At 52.6% G+C, this 19,686-nt stretch overlaps 1 protein-coding gene and 1 long non-coding RNA gene across 22 annotated transcripts in view; one reads left to right on the forward strand and one right to left on the reverse strand.

Annotated features, from left to right (window-relative positions):
* The window catches only part of SHANK2 (SH3 and multiple ankyrin repeat domains 2), a 671,410-nt gene that overhangs the window by 524,014 nt on the left and 127,710 nt on the right, over window positions 1-19,686 (forward strand). The window lies entirely within an intron of this gene.
* Window positions 5,403-13,180, reverse strand: LOC144334055 (uncharacterized). The gene is made up of 2 exons (XR_013403422.1): window positions 12,814-13,180; window positions 5,403-9,140 (listed from the first exon to the last, which is right to left on the reverse strand). It is a non-coding gene; the product is annotated as an uncharacterized LOC144334055 (long non-coding RNA).

Genomic DNA, 19,686 nt, shown 5'->3' on the forward strand with positions numbered 1-19,686 from the left:
GCACAGAGCCCCGGTTCCCAGGCAGGAGTCGCAGGCAACTTCCCCACCACCCCATCCAGCTCCCCTCTCGGGCCTGTGTCACACCCGGCCGCCGCCTCCTTCCCGGATCTTGGGCAGGACGTTCAGGACGCTCCCCTTCTTCGATGCCTTCCCAGTGTTCACGCCCCCCCCCCCCACCTCCCATGACAAGTAAATTTGGAACAGGGCTTTTCGTTCCTTTTCAGCAGCAGCCCAGTTTCACACTCCTGAGTGCTGCAAGAACTGAAAATTGCCTTTTTTTCTCCATTTTCAGTAGAAACGAAGGCAGTTTTCTAAACTCCCCCATTCATCCTGGAAGGCCCATCCTGGGTGCCTGACTACCTAGAAATTCTAAATGGCTAGAGGAGGGAAGGAGTCTCAGATGACACATCCACCAGGACACCCTCCCATCTTGCCCTGGGGCCAGTGGGTCCCTTCGCTTTGTACATTCCTTGCCTTTTTGAAAGCATGGTTTGAATTAGACCCAAAATAAAGAATGGAATGATAAATGCAGAAGTAGCCCTTAAACCAGAAACCCTCTGTTTCTGTGCCTTGTCACTCTGTCCTTCGAAACAGCCCAGAGGCGAGCCTGTCCCTGAAGGATAGGACATGGGTCGCGGGGTGGTGACCAAGTGCCCAGGGCTGCCATGGGGCAATGCAGGGAAGATGGGGAAGCAGGGCAGGTGGGGAGCAACCCAGGGCTCCGGCTGGAGTGATGATGAGTTGAGGGAACTGTCAAGGAAAGGGTAATGCCACAGCCCTGCAGGCTGCTGGCCCTGCCTCACCATCCCCACGGAGAACAAGGCCAACGCTGATAGGCATCCGTGAACATGCCCTTTGCAACATTGATAAACTCCCCTTTGTGAGCTTCTGCCAACCAGCCTTTTCCTGCAGTTTTAGCACCAGCCCCAGGAAGTGGCATTTGCGCTTAAATCTGAGAACCTCCAAACTCCTTTTGAAAGCTGCCACTTCTCTTGCATTCTGAGGCCTTGGCTTCACATGTGAAAAGGCAAGTCTGGGGTTGTGGAGATTTTGAGAGCCTGCATTTGCCTCTTAGTCACTATGGCTCTAGGTTCAGCCTTCTTCTGGACGTTCAAAGGGATCAGGGTGCATCATTAGCTGGTTTTTAAAGAGGCTGGAGCCCTTCTGATCACCATGCCCCATGGTTCCATATGGAAGCAGTGTTCTTCAAAGGACCATTTGTTTTTCAAAATCAGAGAGTTTTGAGCTCAGAAAGATTCCCGTCATTCTTGGCATGAGTCCCGTGGATCCCCACAGGCCCTGGAATGGAGTCTCTGGGCTCTAAGAGCTGCTTTAAATATGCAGAAAGCCCAGAGGGACCGGCAGGGGTGCCTGGTGCTCCTGCACGCCAGCCCCATGCCGCGCTCTGTGCTCTGGGCTGGCATTGTGTTGGCTGCTCCACGGAATTCTCCGGGCCTGTCCCATCCACTGGAGCCGGTCAGCAGCTCTGGCTGGCAGTTCTGTTTGTCTTTCATTCATATAACATGGAGAGTCGAGGATTACTTAACAAATGCAGCCTGCTTGGAAAACCATCATCCTTGGATTCAGGGAGAGAAGAACAAAGGCCAGTAGCCTGTTTCTAGCTTCTGAGTTTTCAGGGGAGAAGCTGAGATCAGGGACCGGGGGACTGGCCGGGGGGGGGGGGGGCGTGCACAGGCATGTCATGTGCCACCCTGACAGACCTCCTGGCCTTGGCATCAGTGGCAGGAGCAGGTCACAACGTTAGACTCATAAAACCAGGCAAGAATTCATTTCTTTGCAGCTGGGCAGCAGGAGGGGACTTGGAGCTGAGTTTGCACACCTCGTATTAAGAGGTGAACAAGCCTGTCTAAGAACAGGCAATGCTGATGGAATTTTGGGGGTACCAAAGCTCCCATTGGTCCCATAACTATTTTCTTTTAATTGTGGTCAAATACGTGTAATATAGAATGTGCCATTTTAGCCATTTAAAGGGGGAATAACGCAGCGGTGTTTAGTACATTCACAAGGCTGTGTGACCACCACGACCTGGTTAACCGCCCCAAAAGGAACCCCCGTATCTACCGGCAGCCACTTCCCTCACCCCTCCCCGTCCCCTGGCAATCCCCAGGGAGCTTTCTGTCTCTATGGATGCACCGATTCCGTGTATTTTCTATAAATGAAATCCCAGAATGTGGCCTTTTATGCCTGGCGTCTTTCACTCGGCATCATGTTTGCAAAGTTTATCCATGTTGTAGCATGGATCTGTGTTTCATTCCTTTTCATGCCCGCATAATATTCCATAATATACATAGTCCATATTGTATCTATTCCATTCTCTCTATGATATATCCCCCATTATTTGTACGGCCATGTTTTGTGTATTCTTTCGTCAGTGGATGTGCGTCGGGGCTGTTTCCACCGCCTCTTGGCCATCACGGATGGGGCTGCTCCGAGCATGGCTGTGCGTGCTTGTTTGCGCCTCTCTGTGTGGTGGAATTAGTGGGTCACATGGTGGCTGGGTGTTTAACTTACTGAGGAACCTCTGAATGCTTCCCATGACCCATGCTGGTTTCTTCACACGCCAGGTCGTCATCTCTCTGGGGGTCTCTAATTTGAACAGATAAAGACACCTCCTGAGGATTCCTGTGACCCTTCAGCAGGAGCCCTCAGTGTCGTCTTCTTTCACTTTGAAACCAACCACCTGCCGCCAGACCTAGCCCTCTGTGGGGTGGGCCCTCCTGGAGCCTTGCCTCTGAGCAGCATTGTCCAAGCAGGGCTTTGAGAGGTGGGAGCTGGCCAGGCCCTCTCTGGGTCCCCCAGTGCCACAGGTCCGTGAACAAACCACGTGGCCACTTGCCGTGGCTCCATGTGGCCGGGCCCTTCTGCCAACAGGTTTCCCTCGAGACGTCTCCTGTTTCATCGCAGGGTTTTCTTGATGGAGTCCCACTGACCATGGCTAAGCAAGGAGCGAGCGCTCTGTGAGCGGTGAAATTAATTAGCATCGGTTTGTGTTTCCATTATCTCGTTATTCAAAACCATGCCGCATCTTTCCGGAGAGTTCCTGGGGACTGTGTTGTGAGGGTTATTTATAGCCGCTGGAATGAGGTTTTGCGTAATAGACCGTGTTTAGCTGAGAGGTTTGTAATCTGAGATCAAGTTCTCTCATCGGCTGCACACAGATGAGACTTAAAAGCACGAACTTTTGGCTGTGAATGGGTTTCCAGGAGCCTGTGGCCCTCACCCCAGTGTCGAGGTGGGTGAAGCAGGGAGAGAGGCCCTGAGGAAGTCGTGCTCCTGTGGCTGATGGAGTCCAGGCTCAGCCAAGAGAAGGAGGGACAGCGGCTCTCAGTGACTCCTGCTGCTGGGTGCTATGTCTCTGCCTACATGCAGAGCCTTTACATGACCCCATTTTACAGATGAAGAAGCTGAGGCTCAGAGAAAGGCTGGGTGACTTAGCCCAGGTCCCAGAACTCAGAGGTGCAGACCTACCCTCCAGGTCCCACGGATCCCCCATCAGGAGCTGGGTGTTTGAGAGAACAAGTTCCCATCGCCAGGTGACCTTGGGAGCCTGCAGGCCCCCTATACGTTCAACTAGGGAGCTCCCATGTAGCCCAATCAGTAGCTGAAAATAGTAGCTCTTTTCACAAAGAGGAAAGAAATATCCCTCGTGGCCGGGTGAGATGGTTCGTGCCCATAATCCCAGCACTTTGGGAGGCCAAGGCAGGGGGATCGCTGAAGCTCAGGAGTTCAAGACAAGCCTGGGCTACATGGCAAAACCCTGTTTCTGAAAGAAAACAAAGAAAAAGAAAAATCTCTTGCAAATTAGGGTGAGATTCCGATTTCCCACAAGAGCAGCTGGCACATTTACCTTTATCTGGCAAAGGCAGCAGGAATCGGACATGGCGGGCAGTGGACAGGAGCCCTGGCACTGCCTTTTCTGTGTGACTCTGGGCCAGCCACTCGGCCTCTCTGATCAGAGTCAAGTGTGGAAATGAGCAGCTGCTCACTGTGCCCCACAGGAACACAAGGATGAAGCTGGAAATAGATTCTTCTTTCTGAAAGGGGGGCTAAGTGCTGTCCAAGAGAGAGAACACTCAGTGGTCTGTTTCTGGCCAGCCGACGGGCTGGGGCCTCTCCCGCTTAACTCCAACTCTCAGAACGGACCAGCTAGGCTGACGTTAGGCGGTGCTGCAGCTTCAAAACAGAGCAGAGCTGGCCACTGCCTGCTCACAGATTGGTGGCGTGCCCTGGGGGCCCCGTGCTGCGGGGAGTCAGGAGTTGCCCTTGTTCTCCTTGGACAAGCCAGGGGTACACAGGGAGGCCAGTCCTTCTTCCAAGCTCATCTGCTCTGTTTCCTGGTGGCCACAGGCATTTTCCAAGAAGTCACTGGACCCGTGGGCCCAGGGAGTAAATGATGGCGAACAGACCCTAGAACCAGTGTGTGCGTGGAGGTGCTGGGCACAGAATGGGCGCCTGAGGGCATAGGGTGGGGTGTGATGGTGACCAGGACCCACTTGGTCACCTCTGACTTCCGGGAAGACCTGGCCAAGCATGTACTTGGTTGGGGAGCTGGGCATGAGGCAGGCACATGGGGAGAGAGGACCCGGAAAGTGACCAGGTCCTTAGAATCTGCCAGCAGGTCACCTCTGACCTTCCACGGAGGCCACGCCCAGAGTTTAGCCTGAAAACCAGTTCATCTGCTAAAATTCTCCTAGGACCCAGGGTATGTGACCGGGGCAATCTGCAATACCCAGACCCCAGAGCCACATTCTTCCCAGACCTGAAAAGGCACATATTCCTGTCGGTGCCCGGGGAGGAAGGCGGATTTTTCCAGGAAAGTCGCCCCCCTCTGAGGGGCCACAGAGGAGGGCTGAGGCCTCAGATCCTAGTGTGAATTTGGGACCTCCACTGACCCCGGCTATGTGGAGGGACCGAGAGGAGTGGGCACCCTTGCTGGCCTGCCCCTCCAGGCACCTGTCAAGGAGCTGCAGGCACAGACGACATGACTGGGAACTCAGGTCCCGAGCCTCATCCTTCTCCAGGGCTGTGCAGAGATTTCAGGGCTTTGCATTGAAGGATGGAAACAGCCGAAGAACAAGGTTGCTCGAGACATCGCCTAGCACCACCTCCCTTCCGTATCTTCCTGCTGTGGTTTGACCCAGTACCAGGAACCGGGAAGCCCCTGAGGCTCAGAGAGCACACGGTCCGTTCCATCTTGCACCTGGGCAGCTCCTAATCCTAGGCCAGGACCTAGAAGTTATAGAAGTGGTGAGGATGGCCACAGGCCCGTAAAGACACGGGCACCCAGGAGGAGAGTCTGAGGGGTCATTGTACTGCAGGACTTGGCCCACAAAGGACCGCTGATTCAAACTCTGATCTGCACATAAGGCTGAGGATCGGGTCTTTCTTTTTTTTTTTTTTTTTTTTTTTTTTTTGAGTCAAGGTCTCACTCTATGGTTCATGCTGGAATTCAGTGGCACAACCATGTGACACCCCCACCCCACCCCCAGGGTCATATGATGGCATGTGCCACCACACCCTGCTAAATTTTTTATTTCTTGTAGAGATGTGATCTTGCTAGATTGCCCAGGCTGGTCTCAAGTGCCTGGCCTCAAGCGATCCTCCCACCTCAGCCTCCCAAAGCGTTGGGATCAAAGGCAGGAGCCACCAAGCCTGTTCGTGCTAGGATCTTGAAAGAGTGCGTAGGAATCTCTTCAGTGGAAAAGGTGGGGAAAAGATGGGCGGTGGAGCCAGAAGAGCTGATTTCCAGACACGGGGTGGCATGATTTTGAGGGGGGTCTTTGCTGGTATTGGGGTGGCTCAGGACGACCTTCCAGCTGCCCCCTGCCAAGGACACTTCCTGGCAGTGGAGCCCCAATCTGCTGTCGTCTGTCTGGAGAGTGCGACCCTCGGATGGTTATTTTTCTTCAGGGTTCTTAACTGAGGGTACTTCATGCCGTCTTTGTACCCCAAGGAGGGAGGGAATAATAGGTTGTTCTAGAAGGGTCATTTAAATTCGTGCTTCCTCCTTCCTCGCTGGCTTCAGACGTCTAAATCCAGCTCTAGATAGGAAAGTGGTCTTGCTGCCGGCTCGCCTGCCGTCCTGGGGCCTGTTGCCGTCAAATTTCCTCGGGTTTTCTTTGCTCTGGCTCCAGGAGGAAAACATCAAGAAATGGGTCGGAAATCTGCATCTGTAACTCAATTTGCGCAGTGAGTCCAGGGAAACGTGGAGTGGAGCTCTGTGTTCCTTGCCCCCCTCCGCCTCCTTGGAGAGAGTTCGATATGGACATGCTCCCAGTGCGCATGATACATCTGAGCTTCACTGAGCGGTCATTAGAGTGGAAATTGCTAAAAATAAGGCTACCGGAGGCAGCCGGCCATTAAGAAATCTGCAGGAGCTCACAAGGCTCTGTGGTCGCAACGTGCTAATCTCTGGAGAGAGAGAGACCAGCTGCATTAGGAAAATGCACGTGTGGAGTGTCCAGCCTGAACATGGGAGGTCACAGGGGGCTTTCTGCCAAGGGTCTTTTCCCAGCTGCTGAGGGTGCCTCTGTCATGGGCTCACCCGCTTGCTGCCTTCTGGGCGTGGCCAGCCAGGCTGTCTCCGGCTGGCTGTGGGAGGCTTCACTTCTCACTCTGGGCGTTCCCACCCCCGGGGCTCACAACAATGGAGTGGCCAGGCCTAGCAGGGAGAGCCTCTTCCAAAAGAGGCATGTTTACTTTAAGATTTGGCATGGCAGGGGGCTTTTTTTACGTGCAAAGACACGTGGCCCTGTTAAAAAGTGCCATCCCAGGCTCAAGCCCTGCCTGGAGCAGGATTTCACTGAACAGGGCTTCGCAACCTTTCACGGAGGATTCTCAGAGCCTCCCATCCTTGAAGGGCTGCTGCAGGCCCCTGGCCGTGCCCCAGGCTGCCTGCCCAAAGCCCATCTGGCATCAGCTGTAGAGCCTGATGCTGCTGCTGGTGAATCCTGATGGGCCCCGAAACCGCCGAGCCTGCCCTGTGACTCACATGCTGCCCACACCCCACTGCCCTGTGTCCAGCACCCTGTGCGGCCAGTGCAGACGGATCGGGAGGGGGCCAGAGCCAGGCCCCCGGGGCTTCCATCCCATCGCCACCCTCAGCCCTTCTGTGCCTCAGTTTGTCATCTGTGAAATGGGGTGAGGATCGTATGACTAACCCCCTTCAGGGGACATTGTGAGACCCCAGTGGTTTCATTTATGAAAAGCACTGCGTCGTATGCTTGCGGGATGCCGCTATGCTATATGTAGAATGCATGTTGTATGTATACACGTGTAGTATATCAACGCATCATCTATGACATTGGGGAAGCTTTGCTGCCACTGCCTTCAGTGCGACGCTCGTCGTTTCTACGCAGTGACCATTCCCCGGGGGGGTCTCGGGCCAGGCACCTGCCCTCCTCAAGCTGAGTGTCTGTATCTGTAACCAGCGTGATCCTAGTGCCCGCTCCAGCCCAGAACACCAGCACCACCTCTCCCAGGCCATCCCCCTGGCCCTCCTGGACTCGCTGTCCCAACCGTTCAGAGGGCAGAGGGGTCCGGAGGGTCCCCCAGGTAGCTGTGTGCCCCACAGTTCCCATCTGCCCTGTGCAGACCTGCCAGAGATGCTGGGAGGAGCAGGGGGCGCAGGGTAGCCCCCCACGGGCATCCAGCTTCACACTCTTGCTCTGCTTACCTGTGTCTCTCCGTTTTGCTCACCATGGAAACGCCCCACCACAGGTGAGAGAACCATTCATGGGTGTTTATTAGAGGAAGGAGAAGGGAGTCTTTCCCTGAGCAGCGGGGCCTGCGCAGAGACGGAGGGGCTGTCCCTCCCTCCCGGCTGCTCCCTCCGAGGCACCTTCTCCTCCCCAAACCCTCCCGCCCCCTCCGGCTTGCTGCTGGCTCTGCACACAGGCACTTGGGGCGGCGGACAGCTAACGTTTCACGGGCTCCTCGATGTTATTTTCGCGTTGCCGCAGTGCCCGTGGTTAAATATTTGCATCAATAATTTTACCGGGTCGTTCTGCTCTCCTGACCCCTCTTCTGGGTGCCAAGCACCATCCATCTGCTCAGCCTTCCTGTGGCCACCACCAGGGCATCGGGCAGGTCTCTGCCTGTCCCCTGGGCAGGGGATGGATCCCGATGAGTGGAGGGCTCCACGGATATTTCCTCGCCTGCCAGTTAGGCTGAGAAGGGGGACTGTGGGATTCTCCTGGAGCCTCTTGAGTTTTCGTGAAAGCATCAAGGCTCTTGGGAGTGGGGAGCAGGACTGGCCCGGGAGAGGGCTGCCTAGCACGGAGGAGGCACCTTGTCCGAGGTCCCGGCTTGGTATCTCACTAGCTGTGTGGCCTGAAGCAAATCAGTCAACCCTCTGTTCCTTGGTGTCGGTGACATTATTAGTGGCCCATCTGCTCAAGAATGATTTATGTGCCTACTGAGCAAAGGCTCTGCTGGACTCAGGGTTTATTGCAGCTGTGGACCAGCTGCTGGACAGAGTCAGGGGCAGGATGTGGAGGGACACCCAGGATATGCCTTTCTCCTTCGGGCAGCTGGGAAGATGGGCTGCTGCCCCAGAGGAGGAGGGGAAGCCTGGAGGAGCGGTGATGGCTGTGGCTTGGTGTTGGTCTCAGGACAGCAGCCAAGCTTCCTGCCCAGAACTGCTCACGGGGCCTGAGCCTCAGGCTCAACTGCCGTCCAGGCCTGGACCCATGTGGTATACATGGTCCATGGTTGGCGGTTTCTCCCCATGTCATGGAAGCATCACGGAGGTACTGGCCTGAGCCAAGGGACAGCGTGCAGAGACAGTAGGGCTGTGAGGGGTCCCCCGGCACTGCTTCCTTAGGATTTTCCTTGGGGTTTTACCACCTGTGTTGATATCACTAAACAAAGCTAATGTTTACCTGTTTTCTGGCTTTCTGTAAATGGACATTTGCCACCTGCATTCTTTGCCGAGCTCTGCCGTGGCCCAGCAGCACGCTCTGGGGTTCTCCCTCCCGGGTGTGTGTGTCTTGTTTATTCATTTTCCCACCTGTATAGGACTCTATCATATGATAGACAGCTTCTTAGTTGCTACCCAAAGCCTGTGGGGCTACATGCATTTCAGAATAAACGTACGACATGCATGTATTTATTTAATACTGTAAAACGTAATGTTATAGCCGGGCGTGGTGGCTCACACCTGTAATCCCAGCACTTTGGGAGGCCGAGGCGGGCAGATCATGAGCTCAGGAGATCGAGACCATCCTGGCTAACATGGTGAAACCCAGTCTCTACTAAAAATACAAAAAAATTAGCCGGGCGTGGTGGCGGGCACCTATAGTCCCAGCTACTTGGGAGGCTGAGGTGGGAGAATGGCGTGAACCCGGGAGGCAGAGCTTCCAGTAAGCCATTGTGCCGCTGCACTCCAGCCCAGGTGACAGAACGAGACTCCTTCTCAAAAAAAAAAAAAAAGTCATGTTTTACAATTTACACTATAAAATAAATTTCAGAGGATGTAACATTTTATGTATTTTATATATAATTCCAGTCCAATCATGTCATGTAATCAAGCATGCTGATTTTTCTGCCTCAAAATGTCCAACTATTCAGTGGGATAAATGCAGAAAGTAAATACAGGTGTTGCCACCAGTGCAATTACCAAAAAGAAAAGGAAGAAATACTTTTTGTTTTCAGAGCCTCGTGGAGGTGGGAATTTGGGGTCTGGTGTTGTGGCCTGTTCCATCGCTGTTGCGTCTGTCCTCTCACTGAGGGATGTGTGATGCCTCCTGGTTTCGGGGGCTGTAAGCGGAGGAGCTCTGAGCACTCCTGCACATTCTCCTGATGTCCGAGTGCAGGTGTTAGGACAGCAGCTGCTAGATCACTAGGAGGCAAGTATTCAGCTCTACCAGGTGGGGGCTGAGACCTCTCTGCAGGGAGTTGCATTAGGCCCTTCTTGTGTTGCAATAAAGAAATACCTGAGACTGGGTAATTTATAAGAAAAAGGTGTAATTGTTTCACGGTTCGACAGGCTGTGCAAGAAGCATAGTGCGTGCATCTGCTTCTGGGGAGGCTCAGGGAGCTTTTACTCATGATGGAAGGTGGAATAGGAGTAGGCAGTTCACACAGCAAGAGCAAAGGCAAACAAGGGGAGCTGCCACGCACTTAACCAGAGCTCCAGAGAACTCGCTCACTATTGCAAGGACAGCACCAAGCCACGAGGGACCTGCCCCGAGATCCAAACACCTCCCGCCAGGCCCCACGTCCAACATTGGGAATTAGATTTCGACATGAGATTTGGGCAGGGTCGAATATCCAAACTGTATCAGCTGCGTTCCAGCCACCTGGGTGGCAGGTCTCCTGGCTCCACGCTGCAGCTGCCCCTGTTCTGGTTCAGACCTGGCAGTTTTTGTCAATCTGGGGGGTACCTAATAGTTTTTCATTGCCATTCGAATGTGCATGTCCTGATTACTAATGGACGTGAGCATCTTTTTGTATGTTTCTGGACTGTTTGCAGTGCCTTTGCTGGGAAATTCTTATTCTCGTCTTCTGCCCAGTTTTCTACTGGGTTGTTCATCCTTTTCAGATTGATTTGTGTTCTTTACATATTCTCTTTACTGGCCGGGCGCGGTGGCTCACGCCTGTAATCCCAGCACTTTGGGAGGCCGAGGCAGGTAGATCACCTGAGGTCAGGAGTTCGAGACAAACCTGGCCAACATGGTGAAACCCCATCTCTACTAAAAATACAAAGATGGGCCAGGTGCGGTTGTGCACACCTCTAATCCCAGCACTTTGGGAGGCTGAGGCAGGTGGATGACAAGGTCAAGAGATAAGACCATTCTGGCCAACACGGTGAAGCCCTGTCTCTACTAAAAATACAAAAATTAGTTGGGCATGGTGGCAGACGCCTGTAGTCGCAGCTACTCGGAAGACTGAGGCAGGAGAATCACTTGAACCCAGGAGGCAGAGGTTGTAGTGAGCCGAGATCGCGCCACTACACTCCAGCCTGGTGACAGAGCAAGACTCTGGCTCAAAAAATAAAAATAAAAAAGAATTAGCTGGGCATGGTGGCATGCACCTGTAGTCCCAGCTACTCAGGAGGCTGAGGCATGGAAATCACTTGAACCTGGAAGGCAGAGATTGCAGTGAGCTGAGATTTCACCACTGCACTCAGCCTGGGCATCAGAGCAAGACTTCATCTCAAATATATATACATATATATAATATATATGTATGTTCTCTTTACTGATCTTTAGCTTGTCTTTTCATTCTTTTATGACAAGTCATTTCTAATTTAATATAGATGAATTTATCCAACTTTCCTTCAGAGTTTGTGATTTTTGTGTCTTATTTAAGAAATTATCTTCTCCCAAGAGTTCGTAAAGCTGTTTCCCAATCTTGTTTTCTAGGAGTTTAATGTTTACCTTTCATATGTAAATCCTTAATCCAAGAATTCAGATTGCATGTGTTTGTGTTATGCGAGGCATGGATCCAATTTCACTTATTCCCCTGAGGACACCCCATCCTTCCAGCATCATTGGTGAAATAAAACCCTTTTCTCCAAGATCTTCTCTGCTGGAGGCATCATAAACCAAAATTCCATGTGGATGCAGGTCTGTGGCATGGCTGTCCATTGGTCCGTTTGTCTATCTGCGTACCACCTTCATTACCTCTGAATATTTCTGCCTTTCACCTACAACTTTTTGTCTCTTTAGGATTATTTCAGCAATCATTGGCTTTTGCATTTCCATATGCATTTTCTTTTTTATTTTTTTGAGACAGAGTCCTGCTCTGTCACCCAGGCTGGAGTACAGTGGCGCAATCACGGCTCACTGATACCTCCGCCTCCCGGGTTCAAGCGATTCTCATCCCTCAGCCTCCTGAGTAGCTGGGATTACAGGTTTGCACCACCACACCCAGCTAATTTTTGTATTTTTGGTAGAGACGGAGTTTTGCCATGTTGGTCAGGCTGGTCTCGACCTCCTGACCTCAAATGATCCATCCATCTTAGCCTCCAAAAAGGCTGGGATTACAGGTGTGAGCCACCATGCATGCTCTATATGCTTTTTTTTTTTTTTTTTTTTTTTGAGATGGAGTTTCACTCTTGTTGCCTAGGCTGGAGTGCAGTGGCACGATCTCCAGCTCACCGCAACCTCCGCCTGCTGGGTTCAAGCAATTCTCCTGACTCAGCCGCCCGAACAGCTGGGATTACAGGCATGTGCCACCACACCCAGCTAATTTTGTATTTTTAGTAGAGACGGGGTTTCTGCATGTTGGTCAGGCTGGTCTTGAACTCCTAACCTCAGGTGATCCGCCCGCCTCGGCCTTCCAAAGTGCTGGGATTACAGGCGTGAGCCACCACGCCCGGGTTCCATATGCATTTTTAAACCAGCTTTCAAGTTACACCAAAACAAAACAGCAACAACAAACCCTATTGGGATTTTGGTTGGAATTGCATTGACCCAGCATAGACCAATTTGGGAAAAATTAACACCTTCACAATGTTGTCTTTCTCTTCAAGAACACAATACACTTACTTACTTACTTACTTACTTACTTTTTTTTAGACAGAATATCACACTGTCACCGGGCTGGAGTGCAATGGCACACTCTCAGCTCACTGCAACCTCTGCCTCCCAGGTTCGAGCAATTCTCCTGCCTCAGCATCCTGAGTAGCTGGGATTACAGGCGCCCGCCACCACACCTAGATAACTTTTTTGTATTTTTATAGTAGAGATGGGTTTCACTATGTTTGCCAGGCTGGTCTTGAACTCCTGACCTCATGATCCACCCGCCTCGGCCTCCCAAAGTACTGGGATTACAGACGTGAGCCACTGCGCCCGGCCTACATTTTTCTTTCAAACTTGTTTTTTAAGCGTCTCTACAAAGAGCTTCTGCAACCTTGTTTAGATTTATTCCTAGGTAGTTTCACTGTTGTCAGTTCATGATATATTTTTCAGAATTGCATTTGCTGATTCTTGCTGAAATACAGAAACAGGGCTGGCTTTGGTATATTGATTTTTATTTTATCCGGCCACTTTGCTGAATTCTCTTATTAATTCTCATCTTTTATCGACTGATTATATTTTTTCTTCCTTTCTCTTTTTTTCTCTGCTGGCTAGGACCTGCAATAAAATGCTGAATAGAAGTGGGAATAATGGAAATATCTGCTTTGTTCTTGATCTGTAAAAAAAAAAAAAAAGCTTTCAAAATTCCTGTTGAGTCCAGTTTTTGTTTTGTTTTGTTTTGTTTTTTGTTTTTGACATGCAGCTTATCAGGTTAAAGTATTTTATTCTTTTCCTAGTGTGCGAGAGATTATTTAATTGCAAATGGGTAATTAATTTCCTCAAGTCCTTTTTTGTATCACTTGCAAAAATTACACAGCTTTTCTCCTTTGCTAATGAATTGTATTAATTGATGTTTCTATTAGATCAGTCTTAGCTTCCTAAGATAAACCCAATTTGTCATGATACAGTCATCTTTTTAATATGTTGCCTAATTCCATTTGCTAATATTATGTGTAGGATTTTTGCATCCAAGGTCATGAGTGAGATTTGCCTGTAATTTTCCTTTCCAATGCCATTCTTTTCCAACCGGAGTCAAGCTCTTGCCAGTCTCCCAAGAAGCTGGGGAGCATTCTCACTTTTTCTCCAGAAGACATTGTTGGGGTTAGAATTACATGTTCCTTCTGCGATGACTTGACCCTGCTCAGAAAGCCATCTGGGCCTCATGTTTTCTTTTTGAAAAGATTTGCAACTTCTGGTTCAATCTCTTTCAAGGTTACAGAACTCTTCGAGTTTTTATTTTTCTTGTGCCATTTGTGCTAACTTCAGATCCATTTTCGGCTCCTTCCCAGATAGTCAAGGGCTCCCCGCCAAGCCTCCATTTCCAGCCTCTTCCTCTATTCTTCTCCACCTTCCGATACCCTTCTCTCCAGCCCAGCTTGCGTGCGCCCCGAGGTCATTCAACAAACACATATAGAATGTTCAGTCATTCGTCCCACCCTGTCGTCTGTAGCTGGAAACAGGCTCAGTCTGCCCCTGTATGGGACCCTGTCCACGGCACATTCCCTTGCTGGCTCTGGACTCCAGCACACGGCCAGAGTTCCGCAGCCCACCCCACCCCTGAGTGTCCAGAGGGGCAGTTAGTGGACAGCGTCGCCCTGTGTGCTGTGAAGGCACAAAGCACAGCTTCCGGGAGCTGCTGTCAGACTTGGTTGGTGCAGGGGTGCCCGCAAGGCCTCTCTTGGGGGCTGCATTTCAGGTGGGGTCTGAAGGGGTCTGGATCCTGCCGCTCTGGTGTTGTTTGGTTTTTTGTTTGTTTTGAGATGGAGTCTTGCTTTGTCGCCCAGGGTCGAGTGCAGTGGTATGACCTTGGCTCACGGCAACCTCCGCTTCCTGGGTTCAAGTGATTTTCCTGCCTCAGCCTCCCAAGTAGCTGGGTTTATAGGTGCCCACCACCATGCCTGGCTAATTTTTGTATTTTTAGTAGAGATGAGGTATCGCCATGTTCGCCAGGCTGGTCTCAAACTCCTGACCTCAGGTGATCTGCCCACCTCTGCCTCCCAAAGTGCTGGGATTACAGGCATGAGCCACCGCGCCCGGCCCATCACTCTGGTATTTTCTGATATGCCTGCTCAGAAGTCCCATGAGGACTTTGCCAGGTGAAGAAAAATCTCTTCCCCTCTTTACCCTATTCTCTTACCTTACGACCGCCAGCTCCACTGGCCGCCTCTCAGGGAGCTTTCCCAGTGAGCCCTGAATCCATGGTGTGGTAAAGAGGCAACCCCTTCTCAGGGCTCCTCCATGTTTCTTGTGTCTACTAAGTACTTGCTGCTCCTTGGGATCTCCATGGCTATGACTGGGTGCCTGGGTAGTGGAAGGGAGTAGCTTAAAGGAGGCAGAGGGGCAGTGGGTGGAGAGAGAATGAGGGACAGGGAGGAGTTTCCCCTGGTGGCGGGCGCTGAGCCTGGCATGAGTGCCAGGAGTAATCGTGGGCTCAGTGACCTTGTGCCCATTTTGTGCAAAACCTGCTCCCCTGCACTGTCACGCCCCTGAGTCTGGAGGGAACAGTCACCCCCAAGCACCGGTGCACAAGTATTCAGCTTCGTTGATAAGGTCTGAGGATGTCTACACTTGCAAAATAGATATAGACCATAGAAGACCTCAGTCATGGGAAAGGCCCCGAGCCTGTGCCCATGCTGTGCCACAGCCCGACGCACTGTCCTCTGTTCTCTCCTCCTCTGAGAAGCCTCCGTGATTCCTCACAGTGGGGGAGAGCACAGCTCCAGGCAGCCTCTGAGTGCACCCACCAAAGTGCCCGTGACTCCAGAGAGAGTGGACTGCTGTGGTTAGAAGGTGAGCCCTGCAGCAGCCCAGGGAAGGAAGGCGGGAAGGAAGGCCCAAGTGGAGGGGCAGCCGCCAGCCCCTGCCCTGCGCCGGCCCCGCTGTCCTGGTGGTTGCCCTGCTGGGCCCTCTGCCCCTTGTGTCGGGATTCTGCCCTCAGCGGTTTCTACTTCAGGAAAGTCCTACAGTCCTCTTGGCATAGCAAGGCCTAGGGTGGTGGGTCCAAGACCGGATCCTAATGCCCCTTCCAACCCCAGAACCCTAGAACCCGGGTAGGGGGTCCTCGGAGCTCTTCTCCTTTGTCCCGCCCATCCTGGCCTGTCCCTTGGAAATACCCTGGACAGCTTCTCTGCTTGGTGCCTGTGGCTCCTTCTGGAACTGGCGCCCATGCGCCTCCCCTCTTGGTTCCCAGGCGCCAGGTCTGCCTGTGGGAAGTGAAGTCAGCAGGAGGTACCGTGGCACTGGGAAGCGTCCAGGGTCTGGCCCAGCCCCGGCCCAGGTGCCCCAAAGAGCAGGCAGTGAAGGGGGCTTGCCTGGGCTGCCAAACAAATCACCACACACAGGACAGCTCAGCACAGCAGAGCTCGATCCTCCTGCAGCTCTAGAGGCCGGAATTCTGAAACCAAGGTGTCAGCGGGGTGGGCTCCCTCTGGAGGCTCTTGGGGAGGGACCTTCCTGCCTTTCCCGTATCCTGGCGAGGTGCGAAGATGGTCGCCGCAATCTCTGCTTCATCCTCATGACGTTCTCCTGTGTTTGCAACTCAAACCCGGCTCTGTTTTCTCTTACAAGGACACCAGTCGCTGGAATAAAGTCCTGCCCTAATCCAGCATGACCTTACCTTAACTAAATCTGCAAAGATCCCGTGTCCAAATCAGGCCACAATCTGCGGTTTGAGAGAAGGGCTTCGTGGCTGGGAGCTGGGTCTCTCTGAGTCATTTCCTGGTGGAGTCCACGTCTGGGTGAGCCTCACTCTTCCCCCGCTACCCGGGGCGGTGGGGCCTCCCAGCAGCTGGGGAAGGGCTGGCAAGCCCCTTCTGGGTAGACACGAATTTGGGGCAGATGCCATTCAATACGGTCCAGGGGAACCTGAGCCGCGGAAGCCCTGTGGTTCCCAACTTTCCTTCACCTCTCCCGTGACAGGGGCCGTAGGCTGGGCTCCAGGCCACAGTTCTCCGCCGCCTTCGCGGAGGGTTGTCTGGGCCCGTGTGCACTTTTCAGAGAGAGCGAGCCAAGCCGGGTGAGCCTCGTAGGCCTCAGAAGCCTTATCTCAGAGATAAAAGCTCAACTTTAAAAGAAGCCTCAGTCGCTTTATAAATAAATTTATTAAATTCCAAGTTGCTGCAGATGGTACTGCATATTTTTAACAAACGCAGCGGCCTCGGCTGGCTGCGAGGGGGCGCGTGGAGGGTGCTGCTGGCACCGGAGCTTCCTGAGAGGGGGCCGGGGTGGCCGGCCGGGCTGCACCCCTCAAACTGCCCTCCTGGCCAAAGCTGCCTGGAGGGCCACCCCCACTCCATCCGGTGGCCGATGTGAAGGGTCAGCCTGGGTTTTTCCTATACCTTGGCAGAGAGCAAGCCTTGGGCCCATTGGCAGGTGAGGGCTGAGAGGTGGGGGGGCCCACCGAAACCACCTTGGGGAGTGAGGAAGAATGAGGCCCACCCACATGTGGAGCCCGCCAGGAAATGGGCTCAGAGAGACCCGACTCCTGGCCCTGAAGCCTTTCTCTCATTGTTTGTTCAAGGTCACTTTTGTTTGAAATTTTACTGAGGTAAAATGAACCATGAACAGGGGGTCCCTGAAGGTGCATACAGAGGGGCACGGGCTGCAGGGCTGAAGGAGCATAGGCGGGAATCTGCAGCTGCCTTGGGCCATAGCAAAAGGGCAGATGCAGCCACTGTTGCTTAGATGGTGGACACTGAACGCCCATTAGCTCACTCTTCGCTCCATTCATTCACTCAACGTGTATAATCAGTGACATTTCAAGGTTCACGGTGTTATTCCACCACCACTTTTATCCAGTTCCCAGCCATTGTCCTCACCCCAGAATGAAACCCTGGACCCGGTAAGCACCTGTGCCCCATTGCCCCCACCTGCCCCTACCTAGCAACCACCAAGCTACTTCTCCTCTATAAATGAGTCTATTCCAGGCTTTTCATATACCGTTGACACTCAAACTGCGTGGATTGACTTCACGCAGATTTTTTCCAACCAAACATGGGTCAAAAATACAGTATTCATGGAATATAGAACCCACCCCACGTAGAAAGCAGGCCGGCTTTTCATATGAGTGGGTTCCTCAGGGCCAACTGTGGGACTTTTGAATATTCATGGATTTGGGTCTGTGCCGGGGTCCTGGGACCGAGCTCCGGAGTGCACCGAGGGTGACCGTGTGTGGACTCACGTAACGCGATCTTTCGAGGGTGACTGTGTGTGGACTCACGTAACGCCATCTTTCAAGGGTGACCGTGTGTGGACTCAAGTAATGCCATCTTTCGTGTTTGGCGTGAAGTAGCCGAGCGTCCCCCAAGCCCGGGTGTGTCAGAGCTGCGGCCCTTTTCATGACCAAATCATATCCAATGGTATGGGTAGACCACAGCTATTTACTCATTCATCTGTGGATGGCCATTGTTTATCAGGTCAGCCAAGGCACAATAAAATTTTAAAGAGTTGATGGGCCGGGCGCGGTGGCTCACGCCTGTAATCCCAGCACTTTGGGAGGCCAAGACGGGCGGATCACGAGGTCAGGCGATCAAGACCATCCTGGCTAACACAGTGAAACCCCGTCTCTACTAAAAAAATACAAAAATTAGCCGGGCGCGGTGGCAGGCGCCTGTAGTCCCAGCTATACGGGAGGCTGAGGCAGGAGAATGGCTTGAACCCAGGAGGCGGAGCTTGCAGTGAGTGGAGATGGCACCACTGCACTCCAGCCTGAGCAACAGAGCGAGACTCCGTCTCAAAAAAAAAAAAAGTTGATGTGAGCAAGCAGCGATTTATGAATCGGGCAGCTCCAATGCGGCGTTGCCTAGGAAGAGGCCCTGGAGGACATCTGGTCCACCCATCTTTCTGAGAGCCCCTCCCTGGCACTTGTATCCCTTCCTCACACCCTCCACATGGGTTCACTCAGCGTCTGACACCAGCAGGTCCCACGTGTGCATCAGTCACCATTGTATCAACAGAGCCTAGAACAGCATCTGGGATGTAGCAATTCGTTGAATGAATGAATGAATGAATGAATGAACGAACGAACGAACGAACTAATGATAACAGCTGCATGGTCCCTCCAGCTGAGGCCAAAGGGGTCCAGATTGGGGTCCTTGTCACTCAAGAAGGTGGACACTCTTCGTTTGCCCACAAAGTCAGGAATGTAACCTGCCCCAACCCTGCCCTAGGTCTCCTGACATTGAATGCCCTTTAGCTCACTCTTCACTCCATTCATTCACTCAACAGGAGTTGGTTGGTGGACAGAGCTCCCTGGGGGTGTTGTAGGTGTGGGAGGTGCCTTCCTGCTGCTCTAGTATTTTCTGACGCATCTGCTCAGATGTCCCGTGGGGCAGGCAGGCGAGGCAGTCACCATGCCCAGGTGGGGAAACTGAGGCTCAGGCTGATGAGACAGCATCAGTCTCCTCCAGGACCACTTTGGTGTGAGAGCTCTTGAGCTTTCCAGGATCCAGATCTAGAAATAACATTTCACAGCCTCTGAATAAGAAAAGGCAGCAAGAATGTTCAGATTAGTAAATATTTAATTACTATATCCTACCTTCATTCACTGTTAAATGCAACATTCATTTAAAAACAGGCTGTAGGTTAGATTTTTCTCAACGTGGCAAGAGTTCTCAGAGCTGCATGGAGATAGCTGAGAAATTATAGAATATGATAAGATAAGTAGAGGATCCACACCAAGCCAAAAATGCCCCTAAAGTCCTACGCGTGCTGGGACAGTGTGCGTTCATGTTGGAAACGGTACGAGGAGAGCTTTAACGGTCAGGAGGGACAGCCACGGGCCTCCCCTGAACTCTGGGGCCAGATAGACAGATGTGGGGAGTTTGCCACGCGGGGCCAGGGCTGGGACCCACCCCTCCGACAGCTGCAGGCTCCCTTCATGAGTCCCTCCTTTCGGCAAGTGTTTGCTGGGCATCTTGGGGTTGCAACACGTAGGTGACAGGCCTGGGGACAGGGCCGAGGAGGCTGGAAACCCTGAGGGCTACCCCAGGCGAGGTGGGGATGTCTGGGTGTCCCTCTACTGGACATGGGGTCCCTGAAGGTGCATGCAGAGGGGCATGGGCCGCAGGGCTGAAGGAGCATGGGTGGGAATCCGCAGCTGCCTTGGTCCATAGCAAAAGGGCAGACACAGCCACTGTTGCTT

This window comes from Macaca mulatta, chromosome 14 (genome assembly GCF_049350105.2).
Source record: "Macaca mulatta isolate MMU2019108-1 chromosome 14, T2T-MMU8v2.0, whole genome shotgun sequence".
In the NCBI taxonomy this organism is placed as follows: domain Eukaryota; kingdom Metazoa; phylum Chordata; class Mammalia; order Primates; family Cercopithecidae; genus Macaca; species Macaca mulatta.